Source organism: Vicugna pacos, chromosome 24 (assembly GCF_048564905.1).
Source record: "Vicugna pacos chromosome 24, VicPac4, whole genome shotgun sequence".
NCBI lineage: Eukaryota > Metazoa > Chordata > Mammalia > Artiodactyla > Camelidae > Vicugna > Vicugna pacos.
The window spans coordinates 23,648,219-23,666,359 of NC_133010.1; the positions used below are offsets into that span (position 1 = coordinate 23,648,219).

General features: G+C 38.3%; 1 protein-coding gene across 5 annotated transcripts in view; it reads right to left on the reverse strand.

The window, feature by feature from the left end:
• DLGAP1 (DLG associated protein 1) overlaps positions 1 to 12,854 on the reverse strand; it is an 822,007-nt gene extending 809,153 nt beyond the window's left edge. For all 5 annotated transcript variants that reach the window (XM_072949181.1, XM_072949175.1, XM_072949174.1 and 2 more), the window contains exon 1: positions 12,691 to 12,854. The gene's annotated coding sequence lies outside the window, so the exon portion shown is untranslated. The remainder of the gene's footprint in view (positions 1 to 12,690) is intronic.
• Positions 12,855 to 18,141: the final 5,287 nt, after the last annotated feature.

The window sequence follows — 18,141 nt, forward strand, 5'->3', positions numbered from 1 at the left end:
TGAGATATTTTGGCCTAAAAAAATTAATCCTGAATCTTACAGACCCATTAGTCTATCAATTTATAAGAAGTATAGAGGATAGAGGAACAAGTTAAATGATACTACAAGGAAGCAATTAGTCAAACTTGAACCATGGAACACATAGCCAAGTTCTCCCTGATAAACCAGTGACATTTTTTAAAAAGAAGAAAAAGGAAAAGAAGGGATAATTGTGATAGTACAAAAGAGATTTAAGAAACAGAAAACCCAACCCAACATAGAGAATTTTTTGGATTCTGATTTGAACATGCAGCATTTCTTGAATCTGAGGATTTGTTTTTTTGTTAATTCTGAAAAGTTCACAGCCATTGTCACCTTACATATTGGCTCTTCCACAATTTTTCTAGTCTTTCCTTCTGGAACACTTAGTAGTGTTGGAATTCATCACTCTCCTCACATCTATTAACAACTTCTATATCTTCTCTGTCTTGATCTGTGTGCTGCGTGGAGGGCAATCTCCTTGGTTTTCTCTTCGTTCACTAATACTCTCTTCAGATGTTTCTGATCTGCTACTTAACCCGTCCACGTAAGTGTTTACTGAGTGACTGTATTCTGTTATTTATAGTTCTTTTGGGGCATTTTCTAATCTGCCATTTTTAGTGTCTGTTCGCTTGCTTTAAGGTTTTGATTCTCTTTCATGTTTGTAATTGTTTAGCTAATACTTATTTCCCAGACTATACCTAAACTTTTGGGGGTTAGGCACAATTGCCATTACACTGTTGACTCTGACTCATGCCACTTTGTGCCTTTGATAACTTAGGATAATAAAGTCATCCTCAGCGGCTCGTATTTGATGGAAATTCTATATAGCTGTAGTTAAGACCGTAACATTCCAGAGAGGCTTTCCATTTGTTTCTTCTCAGAGGCCCTGCATTGCTGCCTTGGGACTATCCTGACTGTTCACTTGTCCACTTACTGATTCCTGTGTCTCAGGAATGCTCTAAGGTAAATAAGGTATCAAGGTATCATCTACAATTTTTCAAATAAAAAGTTATACTCAGAGACTTTAGGTAAATTCACTAAGATCACACATTTATTTAGTGACACATCTAGGGCTGCACAAAACCTTCTGATACAAATCTAGTAGAAAATCAGAAAAAGCCCTTTTATCCTGGATGAAAACATAGGTTGAGGAATGAAAGCTAAGAGTCCTTTCTGGAAATATGAGAAAAGCAAATTATTCTAAAAAATAATGAGGCCCACACTATGCATGTGTTTTGTCTTCTAATTGAAAGCTGCCTCAATTCATGCTTGTCTAATGAGATGCAATCCAGCCATGCCTGAAATAACTCTGTGTAATGAGACGACTTTCATTAATCTACTCATGAAAAAGTATGTTCATTAATTAGGCTGGACAGTACAAAAGCACAAACAATGACACTCTGGTTTCAGAGTGTCAGCTAAAATCTAATTAGAAATTAGTGGCCGTAAGGACTCAAATATTTCCACTTATGTTGATACGGACCTAAAGATACTCAGCTGTGATGGCAAATCATTTTACATGTGAGAGTCTTGGGCAAGGGGAGCATGGCCTGAAGGGGTAAGTGGCAGAGAGCACATCAAGGTCAGGGCTTTCAGAAGGCCTCCTTTATCTCCGAACATAAGGGGATTATTAGGGAGGTAGAGTAACAAAATCATCACTTCATCCTCCTCTCTATGCTCTTTGCCCTCCCCGCCTACACACACACTCCACCACCACTACCACCCATGATCCTGAAGGTATTTACAAAACTGCATGTAAGTAATAACGTGGACACTTATGTTCTTATCTAGGTGGTCTCCTATTCCTTCCAAATTCTAGATTAACAGAGGAGCCAATGTCAATCTCTCACTCTTTTTCTCTCCTGTTCCCACTATTTAAACACACACACACCCTTCTCAAAATGATCTTTCAGTGAAATTTCCTAAACATTCATCACCCCAAAATCCCAGGAAGAAGTCTATTCTGAGGCCAGGGATAATTGCTGAGTGATTTTAGAGATCTAATGAGTCCATTTCTGATCAAGAGAAATATTCTGAGGAAAAGGCACTTCAGGATTATTACTTCTAAATCATTTTACATAAGTTATCTCTTGTATAAATATATTTTATATTTCTTTGCCTTTCAGCTCTATGTGGGTTTGCATTTGTCTTGTAATATTTTCTTAAGTAGCTCAGATGGGTCCAGTTCCCAGCTTTTCATCTTGAAATCATAAGACAATATAAGAGCCTTTAACCTATATCTCATTATAGAAATTCTATAAACCAAATTAGGTAGCAGTAGTATGTCTTAGGCAAGAAAATGAATTATCCTATAACAAGGTAGAGCTTTCTAAAAAATGTGGCATACAAAATATCTAGCTTTGCTCAAGATATGTGTACTGAATGAATGGAATCACAGCTGAAATAGGAGTTTCATATTGTCATGAAACGGAGACATAAATACTCAGAGGAATCCCAGTGGTCCTTTTCTACCATGAGTTTGGACCAAGCTTCCTCTTTGCTCAGAAAGCTGAAAGGTGTCTCTTGTAAGTAGGGGTGGTAGAAGGGAAAAGACAGGTAATAAAAGGATTGATTGGATTTGAGGAAAAAAATAATTCTGAGATAGATCATAAGGCTATGAAGCTTTGCCTTCTTCACTCCTGCTCAAATTCTTAAGCAAGTATCAAATAAGTATCATTGACAATGACATTACTGATATGTATTTCTCTGTCACCATTTCACAGATTAAGGGGTTGTGGAGGACCCATCATGTTAATTTAATCCATCTTCTCTGTCAATAAAGAACTTGAATTCTAGGGAAAGAAGTGACCAGGTCAAAGTACATAGTCAAGAGGAGCCTGGTTCCCCCAACTGTTACCTTTACCTGAAAGGATTAGATCCGATTCTGTCCTTGAATTCTGCACTTGCTCCAATGCAGCCCTTATCCTGCTGTGACAGAACTGCTGGTCTGCTCGTCAGTCTTTGTCATAGACTCTGAGCTTTTCACAAGTGGGGAATGTCTCTAGACTTTTCATTTCCAACATACATGCCTGGCATGGAGAGGGTATACAATCATCATATCCATTTATACTCATCCCATGGGGAATTAAAGCATTCAGCCTGTGATTCACAGTACTTAGGAACTTGGTACTACCAGTATCCCAATTCATATTGATTCTCCTTGAACTGAGACCTTCCCAGCTCTTGAGTCCCATCTCAGGAATGCTATGTGCCAGCCACAGTGCTCTCCTCAAATAAGCCCTGCTCTGCTGGTTTTCACATTCTTTTCCTCTGTTCACTGAAGCTCCTAATATTCACTCACCAAATCTTTCTGTTTCATCCTTGGCATACAGCTAGCCCATCTTTCCCAGCCATCCTGACAATTACATAAGGCTACATAGCTGAGTTCTGGCCAGTGGAGGGAAGTGGTGGTGATACATGTCTCTTCCGGGCCTGGCCCCTTAACAACAACCAATATGATACCTAAAGATGCATGGAGAGCATTCTGGGGAATACAGAGGATGGAGCTATGTTATAGAAGGAACCTGGATCTCTGAGTCATTGGCCTAGGAGATTTGACCAGGGAGGTCATTCAGTCAGGAATACCCTGTACAACTGATGTGTAAACGAGGAATAACTTTGTCTTCACCCACTCAAATGTGTTTGTTAACAGCAGTTAACCTATGTGACTAATACTCTCATGTTGTTCATTTTTCCTGGGACATCCACTCAAATCTTTTCTACTTGACAAAGACCTCCTCAGTTTTCAAGATTTACTTTAAGAATTAATTTTACGTGAGAATTTTCTGACAGTCCCCATCTTTCCCTCCCTGCCTTTTATAAATTTACTGTGTCCTCACTTTATGCCCCTATCTCCCTGTAAAGTCAGTATTTGCAGACCTCACATGCATAGCAGAGTGCCCAACCCATGGTAAGTAAGTATTCAGAAGCTGCTGAATCCATGAATTAAAGACTGAATAATTGTTCCCACAGTTTCTTACCCCCTCATGGAAATCCCTTTACTTTATTTTTCATCGTCATACTGCATCACGCTCACTGCTCTTACCCAGAGGATGCTCTTTCTCTCCTTGTTTACCAAGATGCCACATACTCCCTCTTAGGCTGTGGGGGAAATCACACTACCACAGTCTTATAGGTGGAAATAATTTATGCTTGCAGGATGTACATTTGCTTAAAGAGTTTTACAAAACTTCTTTTTTTCAATCAAGGAAAATCTGGATCCATGTTTCCATTCACAAAAATAAGGCAAGGTATCCAACATCAGTGATTCCTGGGGAGGTCTCTTCTTCCTTTGGTTATAGAAGTGTCCCAGAATCCTAAACAATCCCCCAAACTGATTAGTCCTTTGTGCTTTGCAATTTGGTCATCACTCAGTTGGTTACTGCACGATCTTGGGGTGAGAGAGGGCAGGATTCCCTTTCCCTTGCCTTCATACCCAATAAACTTGAGGCCAATGATACTAAGCCTGGTTCCTAATGGGACACTAGGAGGAGAAAAGTATCTCACCTATTTTCTGAATTATTTTTCATAAAAGCTAATCAACAGGAAAACACAGTTCACTTTACTAATTGTTTTCTTTCTGCCACAAACAGCAGACATACTAACAGTGGTACTTAGGAAAATAACTTTACCTCTAGATTTTATAATTTATTAAAAGGAGTAAAAATGGGGAAGAGAAAATGGGAATGGAGGGGGTTATAGTAACCCATAAGCTTTCTACGAAGCAAATTTTAACTATTTAACTGACAAAAAGTTGAAGTGAATTTACCTCTGGTCAAAAACAAGTAAAAAGTAATTGTAAAAGTACAGTCCAGAGCTTCTCCTATTAGATCAGCTCTATTTAGAAAAGTCTAAATGGAACAAAGAAATATTTGTTCTTCCTTGAGATACAGCCTCCTCCTCAAGGCAGAATAAGAACAATCAAATACGCAAACAAAAAGCAACCCTGAAAACTGCCTTTTTATATAAAACACAGCATCTTCTGGTGCCCTGTCTGACCTACCAGGCTGCATTCTAAGTGCCAGGATACAACACAAATAATAGATCATTTCAGCTCATAGTGAGTTCCAAGGCCTGCTTTGAAAGGTAAGAGATACACAAAAATACCTACACAACAATGTAGAGAGCAATACACTCTCAGGAGAGAGAAAGAACAAGTTACAAAAGTGATGCAGAAAAGGTGCGGCATCTTTGGATGAAAGGACTGCGCTGCTGCTGTCTGCAGAGTATGTTCCTTTGCATTTACTGTGACTGCATCAGATTCATATTGCCTTGTATCATTCACTTCCTTGGGAATTAAAATTTATCCAGCCTGAGGAATAGATGAAAACAGAATGAAAAAAATGAGAGAGTCTGAGAGAACCATGGGACACTTAAGCATGCCATTATCTGCATAACGAGTGTTCCAATTGGAGAGGAGATAGATAAAGGGGCAGAAATAATATCTGAAGAGATGGTGACCCAGAACTTCACAAATTTGATTAAAAAATTAATTTACATGTCTAAGAAGCTCAATCAACAACAAGCAGTGTAAACGCAAAAAGATTTACACAATCACTAAACTCTTGTTGGAGATGAATTTGAACTTACGTCTTCTGATTCATACTTCTTGATTGTAGTCTGCCCTGTGATTTGCATGGCTGCTGACAAGCAAGTATGCTCACAGTGTCCTAATTAGCACCATGGCAAAAAGGTTTGTTTATTTGACAACAGTGAAAACTGATGTAGAGTTGTAAATACCAAGTGAATGACAACCCAAGGACGAGAAGCCTAGTCTTTTCGTCTCTGCATTTCTACCAAAGCTCTTGCACTTTGGCTGATGACAAGGAAGGGAAGTGAAATGATGGTTGCAGGGGGCAGGGAAGCAGGACAAGAGTATTCTCCATACAGAGCTGAAAATGATTTTGCACTGTGTCTACTTTATTTCAATTTCACCTGGATGAGTCATTCTCATTAACAAAACATTCCTCTGATACCTTGAACTCCCAATCATTTTACAGTTGTCTCTTATTATTGCACTGCTCAGCTTCTGCAAATGAACATATTGTTGACTGGAATTGTTCCATTCAATGAACAAAACAAATGATGAAAAAGCCAGAGAAAAGCAAGGTCAGACATGGGTAAGCAAACAGAAGTTAAGGAGAGAAGGAGAAACTGGTACAGATGTTAAAGGGGAGCTGATTATCAGCTACTTATGCTTACTCGCCGGCTGTCTCTAGGGGGCGAAGATGACTAGCTGGGGTTAAGCGTGCGAAGAAGACCCTCCACTTCCCCTTCATATCCACTGAACTGTGAACCATGTCAGTGTGTTACCTAGTTAATAATGGTTGTTTAAAATTAAATTTTTAGTGGAAAAAATAATTAAATCTAGATTCTGGAAAAAGCATTAAAATTCTCTTTCAGAGGGACTGTTTTGTTCCAAGCCAGGCTATCGGTGTGTCATCAGTGAGCACAAGCCGTGGATGGCAGTGAGATGCCGGCTCCAGATTCTGAAAAGCAAAGGGCTAAGAGCAGGAATCAACCAGATCAAGGAAAAGAATTCCCCTAACTGGGGACAACAGAGCCCGGGAGGAGGCATCTGGGAAATGAAAGGTGTAAAGAGCTGTGATCTTTCCTCTTGTGCTCTCTGCTCTATAAGAGGAAGCATATAGAATCTGCGAGTGCTCAGAATATGAGTGGAGGTGGGGAAAACAATGTATAAACAAATCTCTAAAGATTTTTCCTGGAAATTAGCAGGAAGTGAGACAGATGACTCTAGTTCTAGGGCCAATAAAACTATAGCAAAAAGTTTCAAAATAAACAAATGTAGAGGGAGGGATAAATTAGGATTTGGGGATTAACACATACATGCTACTGTTTATAATAAAGCAGATAAACAACAAGGATCTACTGTGTAACACAGGGAAATATATTCAATATCTTGTAATAATCTATAATGGAAATCAATCTGAAAAGATATATAGAGATATAGATATATAGATATATATAAAAAACTGAATCACTTCACTGTACCCCTGAAACTCGCACTACATTATAAATCAACTATACTTCAATTTTAAAATTTTTTTAAAATAAATAGAGGTAAATCATAGTGACTTAATAGTTTATAAAGATGTTGAAGGATGTCAACAGGTCCCAGAAGAGTCTAACTCCAAAAAAAAAAAAAAAGGTATCCAAGGCTATAAAATTTGAAGGCAGAAGCTTGGTTTGGAATCCCAATGCTGCCACGTATTGGCTGAGTGACCTCAGGACAATTATTTAAACTCTCTGTGTTTCTGTTTCTGTATAAAAATATATGTATAAAAATGGGAACAAACTTTAAGTTGTTGTGAGGGTAATTACCACTTAGTATAACAAATGAATAAAGTTATTGGGAGAGTTAGACAAGAACAATGGCTCTAGCTTTTTTCAGCTACAGAATGCTATGCACAAATGAAATTTAAATCCAAGACTCAATTTGTAAAATAGGCAAAAGCAGCACGGCCCTAACTGAGTGACGGTTGGAGAGACAACTAGATGCCACTAAGACTCGGAGACACAGTATGAAATTCACCGTCAGATTAGGAGATTCCTAAAGCTCTTTCTAGGACACAAACTTCTATACATCTATTTCCTTGGGTTGATGTGTTTAGTCCTACCCAGGCTGCATTTAAACCACAATTAGATTAAACAGTAATTGAGAATGTTTAGATTATTGCTCTTATGTCTATAAGTCTTTTAAAAACTGCATTGTTCAGTTTCAAATTAAGATTAACAATTATATTTAATAGAAAATAAACAGAATAATAAAAGTGAGCTGTTAGTTCCACTCAGTTTACTCTACTCTCTTGTCCCATGAAGCCCAGGTCACCCAGGCACTGCGTCCCAGATGACAGCCCCCTAAAAGTGGCTAAGGCATTGAAGGATGAAGTCAGAACTGCTTGGGTTAGAACCTGAAGGAAACTGACCAGCCTAACACAGTCTAGCCATTGAGAACTGCAATCAAAGTTGATGGCAATATTCACAAAGGCCTATAGGTCAAGTGGTTTTTTAATGATCATGCGCCTGTATCTACTTTGGAAACACTCAATGTGGCAAATTACATGAGCTCAACAATTACTATGTTTAACAACCAAAATATTTGCTTCCAAGGGGGGAGGGCATAGCTCAATTGGTAGAGTGCATGCTTAGCGTGCACAAGGTCCTGGGTTCAATCCCCAGTACTTCCTCTAAACATGAATAAATAAACCTAATTACCTCCCCCCAAATAAATAAAATTTTTTTTAAAAATTGTTTCCAACAGAAACAGAGCTTTAGTATTACTAAAAGCAATTCGATGTGGGGTTTTTTAAATTGTTAATAAAATTTCTTTGGGTCTACAGACACATGCAAATGTTGCATGAACATTCTAAACAACACTCTCTATGTGAAGCCAGTATAAATGTTAAAATTATTTAAATACTCTGGTATTTCCTTTGAGAAAAAAAAGTGTAGTTACCAAGGTTTAAAAACACATATGTACATTTAACAATGTACGTGTGGTAATTTGTGTGTACATATAAATCTTATACATATTGAGAGAGAGAGAGACTGAATCACAGTTCTCAAAATTCTGGTCCTTTAGAAAGATCTAATATTCCAACTGTGGAAGAAAACTACGTCTATCAAATGGGAGAAGGCTGAACAGTGGATTTTTCTAGGCTTAGATTTTTGTCCAAATAATATATATTTGAATATTCATGTTTTAAAAAAAAACTACTTTTCAAGAAATAAAACTAAGTAGTTTTCAGTGTTTTACTCTGCTTGCCATGTTTTGTTTTCCTGATTGGAAAACTGTTTTTGCCAGACATGTCTTTAGTTACTCTCACATTTCATCTCTAAGTACTGACCTAAATAAGAAGTCCTTAGCTGGTAGGACATCTCATGCAGTGTCAGAAGCAGAATTAGGAGGTACTTCCGGAAACTGAGGTGTCTGGATGTTCACTATGTGGGGAAAAAATTTTGCTGTACCAGCTGCTGCTCCCAATCTTGACCTTCATAGACAGAAGTCCCAAAAGTATCCTGCCCTTTAATTTGCTTTACAACCAAAGCGACCCTTGGCTTTCGTTATTTATAAAGTCACTAGTCATAGCACAGGTGACATACCAGAGAGATGAATTTTAAATTGTAGACCCTGAGTCCTGCAGACTCCACGTCCATGTTCATGTGAGGAGGGAAACTTACTAAGTCTATCCCATGGATCTTTCCTTCCAGTTACAGTGACAAAAAATTAGACAGAAATTAAACTATCTCATAGCCATGTTTTAAACAAGGTAATGCAAGCAAGTGAAGACAACTCTTTTCCTAGGTCATAATGCCCCCCCCAATTTTCTTTCTGTTCTAGAGAGTTTAACTACTTTTAGTAGACATATTGTAAGAAGATATTAGTAGAGCAGAAAAAAAAATCCGAACTAACCTATGGTGTAAATTTTGTAACATAATTTTGCTCAAGAGGCTAGTTCTAAAGGGTGACAAGGAGTGTGAAATTATTATCCTCCCAAAATGCACCAAAAAGTAAAAGCCGTACCCTTCTTATTCAAATGTAACTTTGAGCAAGACTTATTGCCCCTCACTTCCAACCAAATTGCCCCCAGCCTCCTAAGTAGAGTTACCATTGCTAACTTGCTAACCCAGGAATATAACTTCTCATTTTCTAGTATCATGTTCACTGTTAAGGATTTGTAAAGTACCAATTACAAAGAAATAGAAGCGGGTATGATGAAAGAATTTTGAAATCCCAACAGAAAATTCAGTGGCAAAACACAGCTGGGGCTCCAATCTGATCAACTCAGAGTTCAGAAATATATTCTAAATTAGGACCTCTTTTCAGTCAGATGAGGTATACACTGTTTCCCAGAATTCTATTCCTTTATTCTTTTTTTTCCCACACTCTTTTTTCCATGTAAATTGTGCAAAATATTCTCTCGGCATTTTTCCATACCTTATATAATCCTTTTGGAAAATTCCTAACTATTAGTCTCTCCAGCAGCAAGAGCAGCTGCTTAATCAAGAAAAAAAAAGCTTAAATTTTACCAATGGTGAGCTGAAAATACCACTCATCTGTGAATAATCATAAAATAATAACACAACATTTATTGAGTGTTTCCTATATGCTAGTAATGGGCTCAGAAGTGAAGCAGATAGAGGAAGACTTCTCAAGGGAAAGATGTGGTGGGAAAGAGGACAAGGCACCACCGTGCAATGAGAACATCAAGTGCAAACCCATGGAGGCTTTAGCTCTTACAGAGCAGTGGAGAGCTGCAAGGAGTTACGTGTGTTTGGAAGAAGTGACATTAGATGAAAAAGGAATATATATACATTTATGTTTACATACGCGTAAAATACATTTGAGAGGATCACAGGAAATTTAACACTGGTTTGCCTGGGGAAAGAACAGTGCTCATCTGGGATGAATGGGGTTCTTCATTTGTGTCATTCAGCATTCTATCCCATATTTTCCTATCAAAAAGCTAATAATAAAAGTACTTGATGAAATGTTTTGTTAGTATTATTTCTGAGATATCACGAAAAATAAATTTTCTAGGAAAAGGAAAGAGTCATATACTGAGCAAAAGGGGAATGGGTCAGGAAGGATAGGAATAACTCTTGTGGGCAACAGGAAATGGGGTCACCAGAAATATGGTCAATAACTGCTGGTTCATACTTGGAGCCTGACCAGCTTTAGGGCCCAATGATTTGTAGAGAATTTTTTCCATCAGTGATTGACAACCTTGGTATGACCGCCAGTAAGCAGGTGGTTAGGAAGTGAACTCACTGGATATAAAAAAGTACTGGAAGGTACAGAAGTTGTAGAGATCAAAAGAAAGGGATGGTAATCATTCACCATAGGATTTTTACTGCTTACAGAAGTAAAACCAGGAGAGGAGAGATGAAGTAAGTAAACAATGACTGGAAATTCTAAAGATGCCAGAGAACAGATGTGGCAGAAACAACAGAGGCAAAGCGTCAAACGAAGAGAAGTGTTGGTCAGCAAGAGAAAGGTTTAACATTCAGAAAGGAGCACAGGTATGGCCATGGGAGATGACGGCTGAAGTACCATGAAGGTAAAACTTAGTAGAACTGCGCGGGTCAAGGAACTTTGAGTCTACAATGGCTAATATGGCTTGTACAGATGTGTTGTCCAGAATGACCTTAGGATCTGGGATTTCTGGCTCGTTATCATAGAAAGGTATTCTGTACACTGAGCTGGAATAAGTTTGCAGCTGGGCTAACTCTGAGAAGGTACATAAGGTTTAGTGAAGGCAATAAAGGAGAAAATAAATCTTTTCAACGGAATACAGATTCACGAGTAACTAGTTGTGGAGGGCTCGGGGAAGACTTGCCAAAGAAGGAACATTTGAAGCAGGTCTTGAAGTTTAAGTAAGAATTCAGCTGTCAAAAAACTTCGGGGAAAGCATTACAGCCTTAAAAAAAAAAAGGGAGGGGTATAAACAGAGGGTGGGGCTTCAGTATTTGTCCTGTGAGTTTCTTAACTTGAAACTTGAGTTCTGAAAACTGCCCTTTCACCCTCATATACAAGCCATTCTTTGACTTGCGTATTTTAAGGCAAATTCACCCCTTGCTGTATAAGGCACAGACTAATTAGCACATAATGAATAAATGAGCACTTAGGAGATTTATGTTTCATACTCCAATTATTTTTATTTTTTTCCTTCCCACATAAAGGAGACAAGAGCCCAGCCTAGCACTTCTGAGGAGAAATTCTCTAAAAGGGCTGCAAATTATATAATGAATATAATGTAAATACATTTACAATACATTTACTCAAATGATTCGAATTGGAATTAAGGTTGCTTTTTTGAAATTCAATATCCGAGAAGTATCTATAGCACTTGGAGGAGAAAGTTGTTCAAATGCCCCTGCGGTGAGCCTTTAAAATATGTAATTCAAGAGAAACTGGTGTGTATAGTTTCGAGACTGCTGCTGAGTTGGCAAGCCAAAATAATTAGTAATACGTACCTCCAACAACTCTATAAATCAAGATAAATCACAGAGGATTGGAGCTCCGACTCCAACAGGGAGACTATTAAATATCTGAGACTATCTTTTAAATTCCAAGATAGCATAAATTCTTGGCCATTCCTTTCAAAAGCTAAAGACTTAAATAATACGTAGGTATAAACATATAATTGTCAAGCACAAACACTCCAGTAGTGAACTATCAGACATAGATTTTGCTCTTGGCTCCTCTCCCTGACCGTTAAGCAATATGTTAACAATAAAATAAATGAGTTTTCTTTACCACTTATGCAACATAAATAGTTCCTCACTTTTGACCTGTAGCTAATTACAACCGTCTTTAAGCGAGACGCTGGATACATACACATGCGCACACAGTCTTCACGACCAAAACCCAAAACCAGAAAACCAGGAACGGCCGTGAGGGTTCCAGTCCAGGCGGCCCCACAGGAGGAGTCGAGCTCCGACCCCCGCGGACCGCGGATCCACGGAGAAGCCGGACAAGCCCGAGAACTCGCAGAGGCCTGCAGGCCGGACGGCGGACAGTCCCTCCCCGAACTGCACCCAAACTCGGGTCAGGAGGGACCTCACCCCCAGGAGCGAGGGTCGCCCGCACGCCCCGCACCCAAGGCCCGCGCCCCCACGGCGCACCGGCTGGAACTGCCGACTCACCGTCGGCGGCCGTCCTGTCAGAGGCTCCTAGGGTCATGGAATTGCCCAAGGGACGTCGTCGGCATTAGCTCTGACACCGGGAGCGCTGAGCCTGGCCGGCTCCGTCTCTGCTCCAGCGCGCAGCTTCCAGGGACCAGACCGCCGTCTGAGGCCCGGGTTCCTGCTCTGAGCTCCGTCGGAGCCCAGGTTGAAGACTGAGAGGTTTACATCCGGGCCCCCGGTTTACGTCTATGGGGTTTACGGCAGGGGTTTACGACCTGGGGTGTTTACGGCCGGGGGTTAAACTAGGCCTGGCTTCTGTGGCCGCCTCGAGGGGCCACCTGTATGGCCTGGCTCTGGTGGCTCCTGCACTCCCAGCCCTGGTTCCCACATTCTTCAGTGGCCCCACCTGTGGGGCACAGGAGAGGCCACAGACCCAGGAGCCTGGTCTTCGTGGGCCAGAGGCCGCAGAGCTACAGCCTGAGGGGCGGCCGCACGGAAAAGCCAAAGGTAACCCTTTGTCCCCTCCCTCGGCGCGGCCTCCACACCGTTGTCAGTATGGACAGTCGGCCCTTGAGCAACACGGGTGTGAGATGAACGGGTCCGCCTGCACCAGAGTCTTTAAGTAAACGGCTACTGCGCTAGTGCCATGTCACTCCGATGGGAACCCGTATACCCGGGGCCCACCATGGAGCTCTACTTGGATTTTCCATCTTGTTCAAGGATCAACTGGGTGTGAATTTACAGGCTGTGTCAAATGTATAAACGTATGATTTATATCTATGTCTGTGTGCATATGCATATACACGTACCATATATGTAAATATGTACTGTGTGTGTTAAAACATATGTATTTAGCAGAAAAGGAAACTCATCGTTTTCTTAAACATGAAAAGATGCTCAAACTCCCTCTTAATAAGAAATAAAAATTAAAAATCAATTGATAAAAAATAACCCTCTTTAAAGTCATACTAATAATTTTCAGATATTTCATGCAGATTAATTTCCTATGCTATAAGCTAAATTAACCTTGGCATCACACTCTTTGTTTCCCCACTCTAAAATGAGGAATCTCAATCCCAGACAACTTATAAGTCAGTGACTAATGCGACAGAAGGAAGGAGATGGAGAAGATGAAGAAGATGCAGTCTGCCTCACTGCACTTGGAGTCGAACCAGGAGAAGATAGCATGAAGTATACAGTCAGTGAGGACAACATAAGTGCTATCACAAGCCTGTTGTGGGAACATGGAGGAAGGAGAATTGAGTCTGAGTATCAAAGATCAGGTAAAGATTCATAAAGGAAATTTTTTTTTTGAGTCACACTTGTGGACAGGGGTATTTTCAGCAGACAAAAAAAAGGAGAAGAGAATGATCCAGGCTGCCATTGCAATTTCATTTAAGGAGAGAGACCTGAAAGTGTAGGCAATATTGAGAAAACAGTGAGTGGTCCCATCTCAGTCTAAGACTGTATGTGTTTTTAAAAGACTATATGTGTTTATTTTTTTAAAGATTATTGAAATCTAGCTTCATAATATATCAGAAAGGACCTTGAATAAATTTCTAACAAGCTTGGACTTTAATGTGAAAGTCCTAAATAAGCTGTATGAACCTAGAGTACAGTGATGATCTGGTAACTGGTATCTTATCTTCTATGAAAAAAGTTTGTGCTTTGTGATTGAAAAGATAATTTAGGTCAACAAGATCAAGAACTGAAAACAAATTCATTGTTCCAATAACTAACCACAACAAGCAGCTACCCAGGGTGTTACGGGTTTTAAGATCAGTTATAAGGTAATAAAGGCTTAAGAAAGTTCACTGAGTTTATCACTGAGATAAACTACACATTGATATTTTTATGTCAGGATCTCACATTTTCTCCCAGAAAGACTCATGTCCTTAAGAGGTAGTCTGAGAGGTCTAATGAAATCTAGCTTCAAGTGCATGGATGAGTCAGGAACTTAAATTTAGGGATCTAATAATTTGAAGTAGGCAAACCTTCCTTCCTCTTAGAAGAAGTTAATACACATGCTGCAAAACTTTGACATGTATAGATTCATCTAGTCCTTCCTCTTATAATTTCTCCAGTGTGTATCTATTAGAAAATGAACACTGACTGGAAAGAGGTAGTAAGAATAGTAGCTACTTTACCTTCCTAGTTTTAACATAATGGAGCACCTATTCCAAAAATTGTATATTGTATGTACTAGTTGAGGTGCAAGTGACAGAAACTCAATACAGAATTGCATACTTTTAAAAGAGCTCAGGGACAAAACCAAGGGAACAGTGTAGATGGAGCCACATTCTGGAATGACTGGATTCAGGGTATTAGGCACCATTAGGACTCACTTTTTCTCCTTTTATGTACCTCTTATCTCTGATTTTTTCTATTGATATAGATTTACTATTCCTTCATGACTGAAATCATGACCACAGACAATTCTGAGCTTTACATCAGGGTTCCTCAGTTTCAGGACTGTTGACATTTTAGCTGGATAATTCCTTGTTTGGGGGATCTGTTTTGTGGAATGTAGGATGTTTATCAGTCTCCCTGGTCTCTGAGCACTGGCCTCCCCACCTCCAGAGCTGTAACAACCGAAAACCAGATATTGCCAGATGTCCCCTGAGGGTAAAATGTATCGCCACTTGAGAAATACTGCCCAAAAGGCTTCTGTCAGAGAAGAAGGAGACTTCCTTCACACAGCTTCCATTTAGAAAAGTCCAACAGAGTAGTTTTGGTCCCGTGTGCACCACATAACCATCCTGAAGCACACTTTTTTGACCAGGAAAGTGAGGTATCATGAGTGGCCCAACCTTGTCAAATGCTGTATCAGCAAGGGCTCTTAGCAAGGTCACCAGCTGGCAAAACTCCAGGCAGCACCACTCACATAACAAGTATGTACTTTGTCATCAATCGTTCATTAGTAATTAGGAGTATGTTTGGGATTGAGGAAGTGATTCATAGAGGTGAAAAAACTGGCAAGGAGAATGGAGAATTAGGAGCACTGTACTCTATGATAGACTGTACAATAATCGCAAGGCAGAGGCAGTCCACCGTTGGAAGGATTAAAGCATGTGGTGCCTTAAAGGTAACAATATTAAGAACTAAATGGAAACTCAGCTCAACTACTAACTGCATCACCATATTTCCCACATGAATAGCCTGAGAAAAGAAGAAACATGCCTATTTCTGGACAAACTTATAATTTGTCTCAGTCTCTAGTACTCTTTTACTAGAGTTTTTGCTAAAACCATTGTCAAGAGAGAAAACATGCAATGGAATTAGACACAGAGATGACACAGATATTGAACTATCATGGCTTATAAACCTGCACTGTCAGAGGGACTAAACAAAGTTCTTCAGACAGAAAGGAATACTATACATATGGAAAAAAATTTTATCTACTCAAAGAAATGAAGATTAACAAAAATGGTAAAAATTGGGGTAATTATAAAAGTAAATTCCTTATTTTTAATCGCCTTAAAATAGGGGGTAAAAACGTTAAAAATACAAAACCAAAAAATGAAAATAAAATAAAAAGCACAAAAAAGTATAACTGATAGTCCAAAAAAAGGAATGTGTTCTGGTGTTCATAATCTATATAGAAGTAAAAAGTATTACCACAAAAGACAGAAGGAAAAACATTGAAGTCTACAGTTTTTTGCTATACATGAAGTGATACAATATTTTTCAAAAGCATCTTTCAATGAGTTAAAGTTTTATATTATAAAATAAAGAAAAACTAGTAAAAATGAATAAATAAAAGGATACTAAGCCATTAGTGGCAATGAAATAGACTCATTCGGAAATAATCAATCTGGTGGGGGAGGGTATAGCTCAGTGCTACAGTGTGTGCTTAGCCTGCATGAGGTCCTGGGTTCAATCCCCAGTACCTCCATTAAAATAAATAAATAAACAAATCTAATTACCTTCCCCCAAAACAAAATTTTAAAATTATTTAAAAAACAAAAAAATTTTTGAAGAAATAATCAATTCAAAACAAAGGGAGGAAATGAGAAGAAAAGAAGCAAAGAGTAGATGGGACAAATAGAAAAGAAAGCAAAAAGTAGCTATAAGCTCCAGTATATTAATAATTATACTAAGTAAGTGATCTAAAATTTCCAATTAAAGGTAGGGATTGTCAGATGGAAATTTTTAAATACCAACTATATTCTCTAAATAAGAACTTCAACTTAAATGTAAAGATATGGATGAATTAAAGTAAAAAAAAAAGGTAAAGATACAGAACAAAAACACAAAGCATAAGAAAATTGGAGAGGTTATATTACTATCAGATAAAGCAGACTTCAGAACAATGAATATCACCAGAGATACAGAAAAACATTACATAAATATAAATGGGGAAATTCATTTTTAGTCTCTTTAGAAGTTACCTCTGTATGCATCTAGTAGAACAACTTCAAAATATAAGAGGAAAACCTGAGTGAACTAAAAAGAGAAATAAACAAATACAGAATATAATTGGAGAATTCATCACTCTAAATAATAGAATAAGTAGATTAAAGTAATCAGTGACAGTATAGGAGGTAACAGCAGAATACACATTATTTTTAAGTCCCAATGGTATATTCACAGAGACCATAATCTAAGTGATAGTGCAACTCTCAAGAAATATAAAAAGATTAAAGTAATACAAGTTTGTCTTCTGATAACAACAGAATTAAACTAGAAATGAAAAACAGGAAAAAATTTAAAGTAAACATCACATTTCTAAATAATGCGTCAAAAAATTATGAGAAAATTGGACAATATTTTGAGTTGAATGAAAATAAACACACAGCATACAAATATCTGAAAGTTGTGGCTACATTTGTGTTCAGAGAAAATTTATAACCTTAAATATTTGTATTTTAAAGAAGAAAGATCTCAAAATAAGGATCTAAGATTCCCACTTCAGAAGCTAAGAAGATGGAAGTTAACACAAAGTTAAGTATAAAGAAGGAAATTATAGAGATAAAAGCAAAAGACAAGAAAATAGAAAATTAAAAAGCAATAAAGAAAAATTAATAGAAACAAAAACTGATTCTTTGGAATGATTAATAAGATTGATCAACTTCTAGTAAGATAATCAAAAGAAAGAGGGGAGAAAAGACACCAAAGACTAGTAGGAATGAAAGACTGAACATCGACAAATAAATATAATCAAAAAACACTTGCCAATAAATTTTTCAACATCAGTGAAATATAAAAATATAAAGTGTCTTCCTCAGAAGACATTACCAAAGCTGACTCAACAGACACAGAACCTGAACAGCCCTGTCCCTATGCAGGAAAATAATTTTTATATTTAGAAACCTTCCCACAAAGAAAATTCCAGGCTCAAGTGACTCAGTGGTGAATCCTACCAAACATTTAAGAAAGTAGTAACACCAAATCTATATACTTTTCCAAGAAATAAGGAGCAGGAAACACTTCCCAATTTATCTCATGAAGGCAGCATTATCCTTATAC